Below are 19925 nucleotides of genomic sequence, written 5' to 3'. Positions count from 1 at the left end.
AACTTTGGTTTAACGTCGTTCAAAAACACGTAAGTTCTTTCTCGTTTCCCATGCGAACTCTGTTTTTTTTCGTGTTGAAAGAATGCTCATATATGTTAGGAGAATGATACATTTAAATTTGTTCATGAGACCATAGTAATGTAATTTAGAGTACTAATGTTATTTAAAATTAGAAAATGTAAGTTTGATGATTAGGTATACAGAAAATTTAAGTTTGAGTATTATTGTTAATTTAAATTTCGTGTAACTTTTAGTTGTATTTTTATATAATAATTATTAGAATTTTTATTTTGATTTAGTGGAAAAAATTCCCATTATGTAATCCTGACATTTTTACCGTAATAATGTATTTAAGTATTATTTTATAAACATTGTTAACATAATTTATTATTATTTATAGTTTTGTAAATAATTAATTTTCATTACATTATTAATGTAATTTATTCTGAATATCTATATTTTTACGTGTAGAGAAAATGAGCAACAAATTTTCACGATTGTCCATTACAATGGACATATGATGGAAAATGAGGTCGGAGTTATTTTCAGTCTGAAACACCTATAAATATGATGTTTAAAAGGGACATCACATTTGCAGAGATCAAGGAGAGGATAGAAAGAAAAATACGTGCTAAAGTTGATGGTTTGAGGTACAGATTTATGGTATGTCCCAATCCGATCAGGTATGCTGCAGTACCACTTGAAGAAGACGATGATATTATAACTATGGTTGAATTACTGACTCAACAAATATTCCAATTATTGAGTTATTTGTGAGTTGTGTAATATATCTAATGTGCCTGGGTCATCAATAAATGCGGTTGGAACTTCATCTCAAATGAGTTTCGAGAGTCATTTCGATAACCCAACATAGGTCGATGAACAGCTTTGTGGCGATGTTGGAAAGTGCAAATGAAGTTGGTGGAACATCTGGAGCCGCAGAGTATGATGCTGAAAACCGTTGGGAAGAAATACTTGAAGATTCCAGTGAAGATGAAGAAAACTGATGAACCTCTTTTGGCTGAGGATGATGCCATGTTCCATGGTGATGAAGCTGATATCAATATTGATGAATATTCGACATCGTATCAACCTACCCCTCACATGCAGGAGATTGATTATGAAGCAATGAGGGCACCTGAATTCCCGGAGATGCCACATTTAACTTCAGGCTATATAATTGAATCGTCCGATAACTCTGGTGAATTAGCAGTTGGGAAGCAATACAGAGGAAAAAAAGATTTAACTTTAATGATTTAATGATTTAATGATTTAATAATAATTACTTTAATGATTTAACTTTAATGATTTAACTTTAATGATTTAATAATAATTACTTTAATGATTTAATTTTAATGATTTATAATAATTACTTTAATGATTTAATTTTAATGATTTAATGATTTAACTTTAATGATTTAATAATAATTACTTTAATGATTTAATAATAATTACTTTAATGATTTAACTTTAATGCTTTAATAATAATTACTTATGATTTAATGATTTAATGATTTAATAATAATTACTTTAATGATTTAACTTTAATGCTTTAATAATAATTACTTTAATGATTTAATGATTTAATGATTAATGATTTAATAATAATTACTTTAATGATTAATTTAATAATTTAATAATAATTACTTAATTTTAATGATTTAATTTTAATGATTTAATAATAATTACTTGACTTTAATGATTTATATTTACTGATATAATAATAGTAAATATATTCGATTCAATTACTTTAATTTGATACAAATAATTAAAATAAGGATTACAACTCTTGTCGGTGTCGGGGTGTTGTTGAGTAATAATGTCGAGGCCCACGTCGGTTTCGTTGTTGTCGTTGCACTTGTTCAGGAGTTTGTTCAGCATAACCAACCTGCTCATTCATCGAGGGCATAGGTTCTGGTGTTGTAAATACTGCCCACCACCACTATGCTCCCATCTGAGGACAAACACTCGTACTTGTGATCATAGATGTCATCTGATCAAAATCATTTGTTGCCCCAAACATAGGAGGGAACATGAGTGATTGATGAGGAACATGTTGAGGAGTGTAGGGCGTAACACCAGAATCACCAACCACTTGACTAAATGATCTTGTGTGATCAAAAGATTCTGGTGGGATATTATCCATTGTCTCTTGTTCTGCTCCATGGTGAGAAGAACTCCTACTCCCACTCCCACTCCCACTCCCAGTCCTTCTTGGTTTCTCGGGTTTACCGAATTTTTTCGTATACTCTATAAATTGTCGCCTTTCTATGATCGTTGTCAGAACGGCTTTCCATGTTCCTAAAATAATTCAGGTAATCCGAACTCTTGAAGTCAAAGTCATCTGCTTGTATGGGAGTGAGCGTTGGCAAGTATGAACCCCTGTTGTTCCAATGATTGATATGGTTAGCATGCCTCACCGACCAATCCTCACCGACCCTACCCCGCCCATCTAATCGATGGAGAGCATCATGATTCTCTGGAATGACTGGAATATGTTGGTGGAAGCCGAACTGCCTCAACACTCTATCGGCAAATTGGAACTCCACAAACATGAAATGGATCAATGGTGTAACAGCACACCAATATTCACAACCCTCCCAGACATGTTGCGGTACGCACGACATAATTTCTTGATCATCGTACGGCCTCCAAATAAACTATAAAATAAAATTATATAGTTATTATTTAATTAAATAATTATAAAAATCAACAAATTAATAAATAACAATATTATAATATAAACATAATAAAAAATAAATTCACTTATTAATTTATATATACCTCAACTTTGCATTTGATGTTAATCTTAAACCTAAACTCTTCACGTTGTTGTGCGCCAACCCCGTTCTTTCTATTTTATGCCTCCATCTGTATACCAATCAAATAAAATTTTGTAATTATTTTTCATTTACAAAATATTCTTTATTTAATTAAAGATAAAATATTTTAAATCAATAAAATTACCTTCCGGCAAGAGGAAAATCAACTGCAGTTCGGCTAATCGGTGTTAACCATGGAATTCTGTACCACGCCCACGATTGTAATAACATCGTGCATCCACGATTTCAGTCGTGTACGCATCATTAACAATTAATGATGCCTTGCACATCTCGCGATACAAGAATGCCAATATTACTGATCCCCAACTATACTGACGGGTCATAAAGAAGTTCTCCAAAAACGGAAGATATTGTATATGGACAAGATTACTGGATTTATCTGGCATCAAGATTTCGCCGATCAAACGTAATATATATGCTCGAGTTGCATATATAATGTCTCGCTCACTACATTGTGGATCGAGCTTAAACTCATTTGCCAACCAGGATAATCTCAGCCGTGACCCTTTTGCTATATCTTTGTCTGGTACCTTCCCAAGGTAACGCTCACATATTGCAAACATGTCAAGATCTGTATTTCCAACCACTGCCATTCCATTTGTAGGAACCCCTAGTTGTAAAGCCACATCCTCCAAAGTGATCGTACATTCACCACATGGAAGATGAAAAGTATGAGTTTCTGGTCTCCACCTTTCAATTAATGCACTTATCAAACCGGGGATCAATCGAAATTCTCTTACAAAAGCAACATCATAAAAACCCACTGTTTTCAAATTATCAACAATACGTTGATCTGGCATCTCACAGTTGATAAGTCGAGGACGAAGGACTCGTTGTTCGTCATCCTGCAATTTATTAATCATTGTAATTAGAATTAATACACCGTTCTCAAATAAAAAAAATAAGTCGATCATATTACCAGTTCTCCCAAATTACTCGAAATGTGTCGACCATCTAGCCTCAAAAGAACATTTTCTTCGGCCATGTTTCAACAAATCTATACAAAAAAATTAAATATTACACTCAATTATTACATTGTTTTATTCAAATAATCAATTGCATGTTATCTACTTTAATAAAAAATAAACATCAAATATAAAATGATCCCTAATTACTATTTGCTTCTCAACATTTTCAAACTTTGCAATTTAATCACTAAATTTATAAATTCTTTCAAATTTAACCAATTAAGCATATTAATACTAAATTCAAGCATAGTATACCAACTTTTTATAATTTACTCTAATTCCTTAAATTCCTCAAATTTTGCAAAACGATCCCTAATTACTATTTGGTTCTCAACATTTTCAAAGTTAGCAATTTAATCCATAAATTTTAAATTCTTCTAATTTAACCAATTAAGCATACTAATACTAAATTCCAGCATAGTATAGCAACTTTTAATAATTTACTCTTATTCCTTAAATTCCTTAAATTTTACAAAACGGTCCCTAAAACTTTACAATGTTCCAAAATGGTCCCAACCTTATTTCAAATTATGTAACAACATATAAATTATTATTCAGAGTGTAACAACATATAATCACAAAATTAATAAACTTATGAAACTAAAATTATGAGATCAATATGAAACCCTAAACCTTTAAAACAAGAATCAAATGAGATCTAGGGCTTGAGTTTAAATTACCTCAGGCTATGCTTTGTGATCTTGCTGCTGATCAATCTCCCTCTCAGGCTCTCACTGCTTCTGTAATTGTGAATTGCCTCAGCCCCAAACTCTCACTGCTTCTATAATTGTGAATTGCCTCAGCCCGAGCAGTCTCTTATAAACACATTCGTAACTCATCCATGCATTATTGGATTTATTTGTTAAGAAGACGCCGAGATATCCAGCCTTCCATGCAAAGACGCCGAGAAATCCTTACCTAAATGTGAAGAAGACGCCGAGAAATCCAACAGTTGCATGCCCCCCACATGCAGACGTGCAGGACCCCCACATGCAGACGTGCAGCCCTGCTCAACCCGTGATTTCTGTGCTTTCTCCTTGCAGAACCCGTGATTTCTCACGTCCAGTCCCATGCACAGCACTGAAGACGCCGAGATTTCCTACGAAGAATCCAACTGAAGACGCCGAGAGTTCCTATGAAGAATCCAACTGAAGACGCCGAGATCAATCATACATGCACAGCTCCCACGCTTCCACATCTGCTGAAGACGCCGGGATATCCAAGTTGAAGACGACGACAGCTCCATCAAATCTGAAGACGCCGAGCTTTCCATATTTCCTATAGCAATCACCCCATTTGGGGAAATAATAATTAAAGTGCATTATTTGGGGAATTAAACCTCCCCGTATGCATTATTCCGGTTATTTTGCCCTTATTTTTTACATGCAAAAATAGTTTTCTGTTGGTTAAAATTTTGTTCTTAGGATTTGGTAGGGTCAAACTTTTTTTTTATTAAACGGAATATATAAAATAGTTACTGTTCAAATATTTTTAATTATTTAATAATAATAAACATTGAATATACTGTGCTTAAACCCAAACTCATCATGTGGACACCTATATAACTTTTTTTTACTTTGCTTAAAGTATTGGGAAGGTAATCAGTATCTTAGTTCAAGTGATAAATATTTTGATATCGTTTAATCAGGTTCTAGTTCGAGTTCTTCTGTATTACAAAAAAACCTCCTTGAGAGACTCACCCACAAAAATTAAGTATTCAATCCAAATCGATCTGAATTAATTAAAGTTAAGCTTTGAAAACCGGAAATACAACAAAGAAAAATGTAATGGGAAGGTAGAGATTTTTGAGGCAAAAGATATATCTTAGGGTTAATTTTGTTAGCAAAGCAGTAATCAAGGCTGCACATGTTGGGTGTCATTTTTTAAGGTTTTTCAATTACTCAGTTGATCTTTTAGCTCTAAGGCATCTCCGGCACATCGTTGGAGTGGCGAAGATCTCTATTTTAGAGAAGATTCTATGCTCCAGCCCATCGTTAATTTGTAGTTGTATTGTGGTGACAGTTATAGTGCACGCTACAACTGACGTTGCAATGTAGATGTACTACATTTTATTTGTAATTTTTTAAATTTTTTGTTATTATTATATATGTATAGATAATACTAAAGATAGTGTTAAAGATGAATTACTATTTCATTTTTAAAATAAAAATAGAAATATTGTACGATAGAAATGAGGGCCGGAGATAGTCCATGCAACCCAAAGGACCATTTAGATAAATATATTGATTTCATTACTTTAATTATGATACCATGACTTTTTCTTTTTGCTCCAATTAATTATGATAGGATTACATCAATATTACGAATGCATGTTCTTTGAGGAAAAAAAAGAAAAAAGACAAACCAATGGTTAAATCTGGAGGGAAGGCCTCAATCAAAGTAAATGGGTCCCAAAATTAAAGCTACCTCTTTGAATTAGGTGTGCAAGTGGGGCTATTTTCTTTTTCTTTAATGTTGTAACGACTGTGGAATTTAAAAAGGTTTGGATATTAGAAAAATCCTAAAGTATATATCATAAATATATATTTATTATTAACATATTAAGTAATTCCAGTGATAAAAAAAAATTATTATTTTTAGAGTTATTAAGTTAAAACATTTGTATATATAAAATGTGTATTTATTGTCAATAAATTAAAGAAGTTATGAATATAAACTATTTTATAACCATCTTAGATTATTTAAAATAATATTTGTCGAGATTAATAACCTTATTGCTCCATCATTAAAATCAGATTACCAATGAGGATTTTATAACATGAGAAAATTGGTCACACATGGACATACACAAGATTTTATACTAAGAGTAATGAACTTATAATATTTTAAAAGACAAAAATAGATTATAATAGACGGTATTTAAAATATAAGAATTTAAATTTTTTATAATTCTCAATCTATCATTGATAACACATAATAATTGAAAAACAATTGTATGAATGCATGAATTTATATGATTTATTGACCAAGTATTAGGGTGATCAAAACTCGACTCGAAAAATCAACTTTTTTTATTTGACTCGAGAAAACTCGAATCAAATTGATTTCTAGTTGTAATTTCATAAACTCGTCTCGACTAGAAAAAATTTCAAGTTCAAAACGAGTTGTAAAATACAACTCGGATAACTTGAATAATAACTCGAATTTTTTAGTAATTAGTGAATTAATTTTTAAGTTTGAGTCAATTCCCTCGAATTTGTATGATATATAAATATCACATATGGAAAAAATATGAAGAAATATATATATGTATTTTATATGGTCTTAAAAAACCATTTAAATTTGAATGAAATAATATTATAAATATTTACAATTAGATTTAAACAAAAACTCGAAAATTCGACTTAATTACATCTCGAATTTTATAAACTCGACTCGACTTGAAATTTTTTTAAATCAACTTTGAGTTGTAAAATAAGACTCGTCAACTCGAAAATTTTTAACTCGACTCGACTCACCTTGACTCGATCGAACACTCACCCCTACCATGTATTATCAAAATATCATCTAATAAAATATATAAAAAGTCAAATTTCAAAAGGTTTTTAAAAAACAAATAATTAAATTAATTAACGATGAAAATTAAATAAGAATACTTTATATATGTTTCTGTCATTAGAATTTATGAAGGCTTAGAACTAGAGTAGCGGAGTAATGTTGTCTTAGTTTAGGTTTTTAACCCATTAGACTTTATTTCTTCTCGTATGCTTTCTATCCTTGACTATTGTGTATCATTCTCTTCAGGTTTCCTCTTTTAAATTTAGTCGGGTCTTATGTTTCTGTCTATATACAGAGATTTTAGTGCATGAATTTATTTACATGGATTACTTCCCATTACAGACTTATATATGAAGACTGCATATAAAGATTGTTCAACTATGTATTTATTTATTTATTTATTTATACGTATATTGTATTTTATCTTTATCTTTAATTTTCTGACTACTGAAGGTCATCTACGGAAGTTACTCTCAACCCTGACGTTAGGGACAACTTATTGCTGGAGGTCTTCCTTTTGTACCAACATTTCTCCCCACGTTGGACCTATGCCTTGAAAAAAATAATTAATTAATTATTTTTTTTACTTCATGACTTCAATCATGGTGTTGATGATGGATGCGTTGTAGCTATATAATTGATCGAGTTAAAATGAACTGAATTTCATTGGTGGTTTAGATAGGATAAGGTAGTTTACTGTTAAAACTAAGGAGTAGAATATGTAATGAATAATTCCTCATTGACATAAAGTACAACTGATACATATACAGCTAAGTACTCTATGTAATTAACTAACCAATTAGTATTCAGTTACAAAACTTCCTAACTACAAACGATATAAGCTATACTAAACACTCCCCCTCAAGTTGGAGGTCGGAAGACATCTTTAACCGTCAACATGGAAACCAAAAATTTATGCTGTTGTACTCCCGGGGCTTTAGTCATCAAGTCTGTCAGCTGCTCACTCAAACGAACATGTTCTGTTTGTATGATGCCATCTTGAATTTTTTGAGGAACATAGTGCCAGTGTATCTCTATGTTGCTTTGTTCTCTCGTGGAAAACCGAATTACAGCTATATGAAGTGCTACCTTGCTGTCACATTAAAGTTTAGCCATTACCATTTTCTTTTCTCCAAGTTCACTCGGTAACCCTTGTAGCCATGTTACTTCAGTTTTCGTTATAGTCTTGCTTCTATAGTTTGTCTCTACTGAAGATCTTGCTATTGTACTTTGCTTCTTTGATTTATAAGAAATGAGTGAATTCCCAAGCTTAATGCAAAATCCGATTACAGATCGTCAGATCATGGGATGTGCACCCCCTTCCTTTAATATAGCACCACCCTTATAGTATCTTCTAGATGTGATCTTTGGGTTGATGCATGAATTGACTTTAAAAAATTACAATAAAAATCATGTCTGGTCTGGTGTGAGTAAGATAAATTTATCTTTCCACTAACCTTTGAAAAAAACAGTCTTATCTTACAGCACATGATCAGTACCTTCACCTACATCTTGACTTTTGTCGTACTCCACTATAGTTAACTTTTTGTTTTGTTCTAGTGGAGTTGGAGAAGGTTTAGCAGCACCCAAACAGTAACTGCTCTCAATTTCAGTGCATACTTTCTCTGATTCAAGACAATCCCTTCCTTGGATCTAAGAATTTCAGAACCCAAATCTTTCATCCTAAAATTTTTATTCAGGATTTTCTTCGATTCTCCAATCAAATTCTCATCACTTCCAGTAATTAGCCAATCATCTACGTATCAAGCAAGATGACAATATTCTCACCCTTTACCTTGGTGAACAAAGAGTATTCATATTTATTTTGCTTATATCCCTCTTTAAGTAGAGCTTCAATTGACTTCATGTTCTACTGTAGTGAAGCTTGTTTCAGACCATAGAGAGATTTTTGCAGCTACATACCATGGATTCCCCCTAGTTGTAAAAACCTTTCGGTTGCACCATATAAACTTCCTCATGCAAGTCCCTTTGTAGAAAACCATTGTAAACGTCCATTTGATGCAGAGACCAAGCATGAACTGAAGCAAGTGCCAACACCACTCGAACAATATCTAGCTTGGCAACCAGAGAGTTTCACCATAATCAATTTTCCCCTGTTGGGTGTATACTTTAACAACTAGGCGAGCCATAAACTGCTCCACATCATCGTTAGCATTATACTTGACATGATACACCCATTTGAAGCCGATTGGTGTCTTATTATATGGTAGAGAAATCACATACCACATGTTGTTGGATGCAAGAGCACTTATCTCTTCTTTCTTATATTGGTCCCACAAATGATTTTGAACAGCTTCTGAAAAAAATTTAGGCTCAACTAAGTGTGAGGCGGAAGAAACAAAACATTAAGTGCGAGGAGGTAAATGAGTGTAAGAGATATATTAAGAAATAGGGGACTCACCGGAAGTAACGGATAATGGTGATCATGAAATTCAAGGATAGAAATGTAAAATATTGATTTGATTTGAAAAATCGATTGAAATCGATTTGAGTTTGAATTGTTTATGATATTAGGTAAGGATGGTTTGAATTGAATTGATGTTGATCTAAACTTGGGTTGAACTTTGTTATTTTGGATATGAATTCAATCCGAGAAAGACCTAGATTCGAATTGAACTTAATAATGTGATAATCGAACTTTACCTATATTCGACATGATATGAACTTAAACTCGAGATTAATTAAAAAACTGATACAACCCGACTTGAAATAATTCGAGATCTGATTTTACCCTACCTTGAGTGAGAGAAGTAGAGATTCATGTGATTTACAATTAAGAAAGGCATATATATTTTTAGGGGTTGTTAAATTCGATGTGATGTGTACCACTTTCATGTGTGCTTCAATCCCATAGATTCCATTAAGGGAGCATATGTATGCGACAGTGTACTAGGATTATAAAATATATAAAAAGAACAAAGATTTTGGGTATTTTTCTTTATGTCTAAAGAGAGTTGCAATAGCGACATAAACTATATCAGAACAGAACAATTATTTTTTTTCCCGGAGAAGGTTAAGAAAAGTGAAATTGAAATGAAAGGTAATTTATATAATTGGGGTTAGTGTACTGTCAAGTGTGAAGGCAATGGTTTGAGATAAAAAATAATGAAGGTAATTTTTTTTTACCGACAAGAAAAGGACGTTCTCGCTTTTTTGCATGCAGAAGTTCAAGTCATTTAGAAATTGCTAGTTATATAAACACAGCTGCTGATCTGATGAAATTGGTTTAGATGTGAGAACGGCAGTTGATTAAAATCCCGACTGTCACTGCCCTCTTTTACTAGTAGTACAGTAATTGTTAGTGAAAATGTTGTTCAGTTGAGTTAATTAATAAATTTAACAGCACATCTCCCCTGTAGAATATTCTTGGATTTCATTCTTCTGTTGTCCTTTTTAATAAACTTATTGTTACCAGACAGACATCTTCATATACATAATATAGACTTTGGTTTTTAGGGATCCCTTTGTTGTTCATATATATAATTGTTAGGTAAATAATGTTGAACGGAGGAGTGGAGCCTTCATCATCTCTTTGGGATTTATTCGTTTCATTAATTAGTATGATTGGTTTTTCTTTTCTTAATTAAGCTTTGTTTTGTGGAAGGAGAGGTATCCCCATTTTTCACCAGTTTGTAAACTCAGCAATATATCATCTTTACATTTTATATTACTTACAATGCATCTTTCTTTCTTTTTTATTTCGCCGATGTGCATAAAAATAGACAAGACAAAGAAGGGTCAATTCAGAATGGTAGAATTCTTTTTTGGGACCATGATGTGAATAAAAAGATGGGGTACCTGTTTGCCCTTCCTATTTCTAGTTTGGGGAAGTTGCAGAGATTTTCAGTCAGACAAAAGGGACTCTATATTTAAGTTGTTGATTTTGATGCCAAATCATACATCATATTAACAGAGGTAGTTTTATATTATACCTCACTCTGCTGCCTCATGATATCCCCATCTCTTTCCCTCTCAAATTATAGCCTTTTTCCTATAATTTTCATGGCTTCTTCCTTTTCTTTTCTTTTTGTGAGCTAAAAATCCATGTTTTTCGTTGCAGTGAAGATGATGATGAAGATTGAAGCACGTGCACTCATAGATTAAATCAATTTTCTTCCTTTCAATATCCCTTTTCTCTCTCCTTGCCATTCCCCCTTGCCTTCCTCTCTTATCTTTATATATACACCTTAGTACCTTTCATTTTCTTCTTCTTCTTCTTCTTCTTCTTCTTCCTACTATGTCTTCAAGCTCCAGAATAGAAATTAAGAAATAGCCATACAAGTAGCATGCCTTCAATCTCTTATGCTTTTGGCGGCGCGCTTCGTATAGTTTGATTGATGTCTCAATTATGGATGGATTTTCTTTTAGCCTATCTGAGTATGCAACTACTGATGCTTGCTCTTTCTTTTTCTTCTCAGTGAAGCAAAAACACGGAGAATACCCTTAGATCTTTGCAGAACTGTTTACAGTAAAAAAAGCTATCTATCTATCTATATATACGATGGCGACGTACTTTCATGGGAACCCTGAAATGCAAGCAGCCGACGATCTTCAAACGCTCGTGCTTATGAACCCTGCCTATCTTCAGTGCTCCGACGCCCCTCTGCCGCCGCAAAACAACCTCGTTTTCCTCAACTCACTCTCTCCTAACGCTCCATCGCCCCACGCTCAGCAATTCGTCGGCATCACTCTACCTACCACCTCCGGTGCCAGCCAAGACGTGGTCTCCCCCTTGCATGGCCTCCTACAGCGCGTCCATTACAACCCGTACAACCCTATCGACCCTTCTGGGCCGGAACGTGACACCCGACGCGCTCAGCAGGGGCTGTCTTTGACCCTTTCTCCACAACAGCAGCCGGGTTATGGATCACAGGCTCAAGCAGTTATTGGTGAGGAGATGCGGGTTCCAGCTGCTTCAGGTCCGGCGGTGACCAACGGGGTTTCAGGTATACAAAGTGTGTTGTCGAGCTCTAAATATTTGAAGGCTGCTCAAGAGCTTCTTGATGAGGTTGTTAATATTAACAATAGTGTGATTGCAAAGTGTGAAATGGCTAAAAAGGGTACTAGTGGAAATAATAGCAATAGCAGTAAGGCTACCGGAGAATCATCGGTGGTGGCCGGAGATGACTCTACAGGCGGGGAGGCAGGTGGAAAGCGCGGTGCGGAGCTGAGCACGGCTGAGAGACAAGAAATTCAGATGAAGAAAGCAAAGCTAATTAGCATGTTTGATGAGGTTTGGAAATTATTTACAAGGATACAGCACAATTGTATGTCCTATATTATTATATGTATTAGTGGGTTTGGTTTGGTTTTGGATCTTGTTTTTGAAAGTGAAAGCATATAAAAACACAAGTTTGTTTTCTCGGGAAAGTAGTGTTTTCCAAGGAAAAATTGTTCTAAATAATATATGACTTGAATTTACCCATTGGAGTCTAAAATTTAAATTGTTTCCCAGGTGGAGCAAAGGTACAGGCAATACCATCACCAGATGCAGATTGTGATATCCTCATTTGAGCTAGCAGCTGGAATCGGGTCTGCGAAACATATACAGCTCTGGCATTAAAGACCATCTCGAAGCAGTTTCGGTGCTTGAAAGACGCAATAATAGGTCAGATTCGAGGTGTAAACAAGACCTTAGGCGAAGAGGATTGCCTTGGAGGGAAGACAGAGGGGTCCAGGCTTAAGTTCGTGGATCATCAGATTCGACAACAGAGAGCTCTCCAGCAGCTGGGGATGATCCAACACAATGCTTGGAGACCCCAAAGAGGATTACCAGAAAGATCAGTTTCTGTTCTCCGTTCTTGGCTCTTTGAACACTTCCTCCACCCGTAAGTATTCTCAACAATTCCCATCACTTATATTCCTTCAACAATGGCATCCGATAATCTTTGTTTGCCTTTCAGATATCCTAAAGACTCTGACAAGCACATGCTTGCTAAACAGACAGGGCTTACCAGGAGCCAGGTACAGGCTGAATTCTACGTTGTTGATTTGTCTCAATTGACAATCGTGGCATGTCTAAAAGGATGATTTTTTGTGATAACTTACAGGTGTCTAATTGGTTCATAAATGCTCGAGTCCGGCTTTGGAAGCCAATGGTTGAAGAGATGTACTTGGAGGAAATCAAGGGGCAAGAACAGAATAATGAAGATTCAGCATCCAAATCCACTGTCCCGGACAAAAGTCCAGCACCAGCAGAGAACCATGCTAAAAGTTTCTCCATGGCTCCTCTTGAGGGAAATGCACAAAACCAGTCAGGGTTTTCCTTCATTGGGTCATTCGAATTGGAAGGGATCACCCGAGGAAGTCCCAAGAGACCAAGGAGCACCGAAGCACTATTGCAGTCCCCAACTAGTGTGCCACCAATACACATGGACATCAAGCAAAGAGAGGCAAACGACGAGGTCTCCATCAAGTTTGACAACGAGGGCTACTCATTTATGGGGACTAATACGAGTTTCATCGGAGGATTCGGCCAATATCCTGTAGGTGAAATGGCAAGGTTCGATGCAGACCACTTTACTCCAGGGTTCCCTGGAAATGGTGTTTCACTCACTCTTGGTCTTCCTCACTGTGAAAACCTCTCACTGTCAGCAACTCACCAAACTTTTCTCCCCAACCAAAGCCTGCAAATGGGGAGGAGGCTCAACATCGGTGACCCGAATGAGTTTGGTGCCATAAACCCTTCAGCACCCCACTCTTCGGCTGCTGCGTACGAGAATCCAAAAAGGTTTGCCTCACAATTGTTACCCGACTTTGTTGCCTGATGAATACGATTCGAATTCAGATCGAAGAAACATTACAGGGGAAGAAGGGCTTCAGGCTGTCATCCTTCTCACTAGTTCTTGTTCATTTTCTGTCCTCCAGGTAACAAGGAAACTGCATGGAATAAAGAAAGAAGAAAATTCAGCTCTAGTATAGACCTTATACTTTGGATAGCAGTACTTGAGTCCTTAGCCAGATTAGGATGTCAGGCATATAATTTGAGGATTGTATATAAATTTTGTAAGTTTTGGGGATTGGTATTATAAATTAGTTACTTGGGTATATAAGTAATCAATTTGGGTGCTATTCAATGCGGATGATGGGATTTTTACCAATTAAAGGTACCCTTGTAGTAGCTAAATTTATGCAGGAAACAGAAGCCAAATTTGATAGGCTACTATGCCTAGTATTGACTCTTCCCGCATCGATTGTACCATCAGGGCGAGTTTTTTCGATGACGAAAATTATGAAAATAAACTTTTATAGTCGAACGGAAGATGACCTCCTGAAAGATTATATATCAAAAAGGAGATTAAAGAAACATTTGTTACTGATGTGATCATTGTTACATTTTGTGTTTAGCTTAAACAGATGGACAGACTGATTTCGATAAAATAATCGCAATCAAATGTTGGCTTTTACACGAAATGAACAAGATAATAACCGCAGTTATGAGATAAATTGGTTCATCCATGCACATAATTCGGCATAAGCCAGAATGTTTACCTCAGGCAATGGCAAAAACTATGGGAAGTATTAGAACTAAGCTTCTCTTGATGACTCCGAAAATGGGTCATGCTCTACCGGGAAAACATTAGCCTGCCTTCATTTCACATCCCAAAACCCCTATTGACTAACTAAAATGTAACTTACAAACAACATTGGTCTTAATGTATACCATCATAATCTCTTCTAAATATATTTGTCATGCAGATTGTATGGCTTTATCATAATAATATGGATATTGGAGAATTGGATGCAACTTCAACTAAAGGCAAAATGATTGATAATGCATATAACTATAACATCAGGAACTTCATTCCTCGCCATTAGTACAACTCCATAAGAATGGAAATAAAATATCACGAACTGATAATTGCTATGTGAATCTGAAATCAGTAAAACTTTTTCCATGTGGTTTATCGGGAAAAAAAAAACAATTTAAACGAGCCATCCAGAAAGGAGTTCAAACAGGGCCTTATGGCACAGCAGAGGGGTGACTTGATATAGTTCCAGAAGCCGCAAGGGGGGGGGGGGATAGGATGATCCGACATAGAGGTCGAACAATACTTCTTAAAGCTCCAAATCCCATTTATCTAGATCATGAAATTCTTAGGTTTAAAGGACTACAATGAGTATAAAAAAACATGTTCAAATAGCCATTTCATTTTTCATTTAGACAAATAAAATTGGTAGAATAAGTGCATGACCAATGACAATGAAAACACAAATATTCAAAAGGTCTTCTCGCGATTTAGGACGAATGGTGGACAGTGAGTATGAATCAAGGGTCGGGATGTGGTCGGGAGGCGATGCCGGTGACGATAGTGATGGAGGTGTGAGTCACCGCTGACTGGAGGTGGGGTGAACGGCTATGGAACGACTTGAGGAGGAGGAGGAGGAGAAGAAGGGGTTAACGAAGTTAAGTGCCACATCGGTAAAAACTAACGAGAGGTAACTACATGGACCTTACTGAAAGCGAACTAAAAGTTTGATGATCGAATTGCAAGTTTTAAAAGTTGGGTGACCAAAATGCAAGTACCCTAAAAGTTCAAGACTATTTATATACTTTATCATAATTCTATTTTTATTATCCATCATTAAAAGATTAACTATAATAATGATGTGGATAATTCTACATCAACGTAAAAAATAATTAAAAGATACCCCATCAACATATATGTATAGATATTTGGACAAACTACGTGTTTAGTATTTAAACTATCAGTTTTAGTCCGTTAGAATACCTAAACTTTTAATTTTTAAAAAAATACATAACGTTTTGTTTTTATTTCATTTTACAACCCCTTCGTTAAAAACCTAACAAATGAGCTGACGGGGTATAGCTACAGTGGACAGAAGATCAATCTAAACAGTGGGCCATGAGAGAATGATGAGTCACCAACATAGTTCATTTTCAAGTCCATCTGACAGTTGAAGAGGATATCAGGGGTGAAAAATTCAAAGAGTCCATTGTCGATTTGGGAAGATTGAGGCATTTTTCAGGTGAAATGGAGTCTGAAATCACGTTCAGGAGTCGAAAAGATATTACCTGAAAAATTTGGGCTTCATTAATTTTTTAACGGCGGTGCACTAAAATAAAACGAAAATTAAACGTATGTATGGTTTTGAAAAAAATGAAAGTTTAAATATTAAAATGGAATAAAACTGATAATTTAGGTACTAAACACATAATTTACTTTAAATATTTTATGCTTATAGAGAGAAAATGACATTATTTTTAGTTAAACAAATGTATTCAGTTTCCCAGGTCCACCCTATTTGTTTAGTGAAATTTTATAAAATTTCATTTGATTTCTAAACTTGGGGAAACAATCGTTCCCATTTTTTTCCAAACTACATATTTAGTACTTAAATTATTAGTTTGATTCAGTTTAGTATATGAACTTTCATTTTTTTCAAAATTATACCTAATTTTTAGTTTTTGTTTTATTTTAGTACCTATTGTTAAAAACTTAACGCGTTTAATACATAAACTATTAATTTTGGTCCGTTTTAGTACCTAAAATTTCAATTTTTTTAAGATTTAATGCTAAATTATGAACAAGGTACTAAAATGAACTAAAAATTAAAGTATGATTTTAAAAAATTGAAAGTTTAGGTACTAAAAAGGACCAAAATTGATAGTTTAGGTACTAAAAAGGATCAAAACTGATAGTTTAGGTACTAAACATGTAATTTACTCTTGATAATTTACCTTATTATTTAATGATGGGATAAATAACAAATTTCATCACTGAACTTTACCCTCTCTCTTATTTTGCTCACTGAACTTTAAAGTTTTCTTACTAAACTTAATATATTGAGTTCTTTTTATCATTGAACTTTACTCTCTCCTATTTTGGTCACTCCTCAGTTATATAGTTAAAGACGTTAAAAACGACACCGTTTTAAGAAAAATAAAATTTTCATCAAAACCTAATGTATTAAGTTCAGTGAGAAAATTGAAATGATTTAAAGTACAGTGAGTAAAATAGGAGATAGAATAAAGTCCAATTACTAAATTTGTAATTTAGTCTTTAAAGTGTAGGTCAACATTTCTGGCTTTGACCGACTAACTGTATCCTTAGAATGAATTAAATGCGATGATACATGATCTGAGAGATTGCAATGACCAGTAAGACACACCAATCAAATCCCCTCCCTTTTCTTACCTTTTTCGTCAATAAAATTAAGCCAGCCGCTTTCTTTTACCACTCTAAATTCTCCCCATCTCACACTTCAAATCCCCACCTCCATTCTCCTACATCACCATCGTTTCTCTTCTCCTTTTTTTTCCATGGATGATACTGATATCGAAGTTCCCAAGTATTTCATCTGCCCCATATCTTTGCAGATCATGAAAGACCCTGTGACAGCCATAACCGGCATCACATATGATCGAGACAGCATCGAGCAATGGCTACTCAAAGGCAAAACCACCAACTGCCCCGTCACCCAGCAGCCTTTGCCTACGCTCTCCGATTTAACGCCTAACCATACGCTGCGTCGCTTGATCCAAGCCTGGTGCACCGAGAATGCCTCGCTCGGTGTTGACCGGATCCCCACCCCTAAACCCTCCATCGATAAGCTCCACTTCCTTAAACTCACCAAAGAGCTTCAGCATCCCGATTCCAAGATGAAAGCTTTGAAAGAATTGGATCTGTTGGCGGCCAAGAATGAGAGAAACAGGAAGTGCATGGTGGAAGCTGGGGTGTCTAAAGCTATGGTATCGCTCATTGTAAATTGCTTCAAGGAAGACTGTGTCAATGGCCTGGAAGAAGCCCTAAGCGTCCTTTCCTTAATTAGAATTCCACCCAGTGAAGCTAAGCTACTCCCCAAAGAAAATGCTCTGATGATCATCAGATCATTGGTTTGGGTATTAGGACGTGAATTCAGAACCCACGTTATGGTTCAATCCCATGCGGTTTCGGCATTGAAACCATCATTGAAGCGGCAAGTTCCGTTCTACTCGAAAGACTAGAGCCTAAGTTCTTCGAGGCGGTTGTCGGAGTTTTGAAGCAAGGCACAAAAAGGTTCAGTCAACAGGGAATAAATTCAGCTCTGCACGTTCTATTAGACGCTTGTCCCTGGGGAAGAAACCGGCTAATGATGGTCGAATCGGAAGCCGTCTATGCGCTTATCGAGCTCGAATTGGACTCGCCTGAAAGGAAAACAACCGAGCTCATTCTGGGAATACTCTTCCATCTATGTTCTTGCGCCGACGGGAGAGCGGAGTTTCTCGACCACAAAGGCGGCATCGCCGTCGTCGCAAAGAGGATCGCTAGAGTTTCTCCGGCAGCCGACGATCGAGCCGTGCTGATCCTGTCGCTGATATGCAAGTTCTCGGCCACTAGTTTGGTTGTTCATGAAATGTTGGACGTTGGAGCTATAACAAAGCTTTGCACGTTGCTACAAATGGATTGTGCAACGTATTTGAAGGATAAAGCATTGGGAACCCTTAGATCACATTCGGATGATTGGCTAAAGTTCCCTTGCATCGACAAAACTCTGTTCACAAGGTACATTAAATGATAGTTCAATTTCACTTGTATTTACGTTTCTAAATACCATGTAATTGAGAATTAAACTATATCCACAACCAATAATAAACAATATCTCATAATTGAATTTTTATGGACAATTTGACTATTGGTTGTGATATAGATTAATTATTTGTTTAAGAGGAAATGGAAGATAATATCATCGTTTTCAATTTTTTTTTATTCGCCCCTCCGTTCTAAGATTTTGTCTTGATTTATTCGGATCGATCCGTGTCGTACATCTTGTTTTGGTGGGTGAGTCACCCAATAGAGATTTCCAAACTCTAGATCTTGCTTAATCGATATAAAGTTATTTACTACTTGAATCAATCCATGTTGATCAATTTTTTAATAACATTAATTATTTGTGATTGTGCATTAAATAATAATAATAATAATTGGAATTTATTATTCAAGAATTGGACACAATGTTACTAAATTTGTATATAAATGCTGTACCTTTCTATTCATAATCATTAATTGAATGATCTTTTCTATATATTTTTTTTCAATCATATAGTGGATTAACAAATTATATAAAATATTTGATTAAATTAATGTCACAATTAATTGAATATCAATTCGATTAAAAATCAAAGAGTTAAAAAATATTTTAATTTAATGTTAGTTTTATTATTTAATATTTTCTAAATGTTAACTATTAAAAATAACTTTATTATTTGAAAATGAATGAAACATTGATTCAAATGATAATAATAAATTATATATTATATTTGGTTGTTTAGTTTCTTATATTGGAACCATGATAAATGAAATAAAGAAAAAAATTATATTTATATATTTCGAATCGTTTTATATTTGAAAACAATTTAAAAGGGTTAAGATCCATTTACACCTAGTGTAAAACTAAAAATTTTACCTCTTTTTAAGACCGTTGTATTGAGAGAAATCAAATGCTGTTATCTGACGTTGAAATAGATACGTATTTTTTTATCGTTCCACTCATGACTATTATCCTCCTAACGAGGGTGAACGCTAAGATGCCTTTGCCATCACAAAGATTAGTTTACATATCAATCGGGTCC

At 34.7% G+C, this 19925-nt stretch overlaps 2 pseudogenes; both read left to right on the top strand.

Moving 5' to 3' along the window:
* The first annotated feature begins 11689 nt into the window (after window positions 1-11689).
* On the top strand, window positions 11690-14536 carry LOC120159797 (annotated as a pseudogene).
* Window positions 14537-17605: 3069 nt separating this feature from the next.
* LOC120159803 lies at window positions 17606-18943 on the top strand (annotated as a pseudogene).
* The last annotated feature ends 982 nt before the right edge of the window (window positions 18944-19925 follow it).

Source organism: Hibiscus syriacus, unplaced genomic scaffold, assembly GCF_006381635.1.
Source record: "Hibiscus syriacus cultivar Baekdansim isolate YM2019G1 unplaced genomic scaffold, ASM638163v2 tig00111377_pilon, whole genome shotgun sequence".
NCBI classification, from domain to species: domain Eukaryota; kingdom Viridiplantae; phylum Streptophyta; class Magnoliopsida; order Malvales; family Malvaceae; genus Hibiscus; species Hibiscus syriacus.
This window is presented reverse-complemented; position numbering and strand designations above follow the sequence as displayed.